This window comes from Orycteropus afer, unplaced genomic scaffold (genome assembly GCF_000298275.1).
Source record: "Orycteropus afer afer isolate SDZICR_OR568_19922 unplaced genomic scaffold, OryAfe1.0 scaffold06858, whole genome shotgun sequence".
Taxonomy (NCBI): Eukaryota; Metazoa; Chordata; class Mammalia; order Tubulidentata; family Orycteropodidae; genus Orycteropus; species Orycteropus afer.
The window spans coordinates 1-646 of record NW_006928445.1 but is presented as its reverse complement, the minus strand read 5'-3'; positions in this window follow the sequence as shown (position 1 = coordinate 646).

The following is a 646-nucleotide window of genomic DNA, read 5'->3' as shown; positions in this document are numbered from 1 at the left end:
TTTTTTTTTTTTTTTTAGTTTTCTGTCACTCACAGGCATATTTAATTTTTGCTAAAATAGTGTGTGTTTTTGAGCGTGTGAGGGAAGCATGTGCATGTAGGGGTGAGGTGAAGCCTTCTCCCCTTTGGCTTGGTTTCTGAATAATAGTCTATTTCTCACCACCACCATCAAATGCTCCCACACCAGTAGCTGTCGAGTTGACCCTGACTCATGGGGACCCAATGCGTGTCAGAGGAGAACTGTGCTCATAGGGTTTTCAGTGGCTGATTTTTCAGCACTAGATCACCTTTCTTCCAAGGTGCCTCTGGGTGGACTTGAACTGCCAACCTTTTGGTTAGCAGCCTAGAGTGTTAGCTGCATCACTTAGGAACTCTCGAATGCTCCCATCATCACCAAATGTATCAAGTGGAGGAGGAGGGAGTTATTTGTTGCCCCAGAATTGGCAACCAGGATCCAAAACTGGGGAGAAAGAGGTGGAGAATAACCCAGAATGTAACAAGAGCCCTTCCAAGGCTCAGGAGGAATCCTTGCTACTCTGTCCATCCCCTCAGGACTCCTAATTAAGCTGACCACATAAAGAGAGAGGCTTATGGGAGTTAGGAATTGTCAGCCTGTGGAGGGGACTGGATATCTGTGTTTTTTTCCC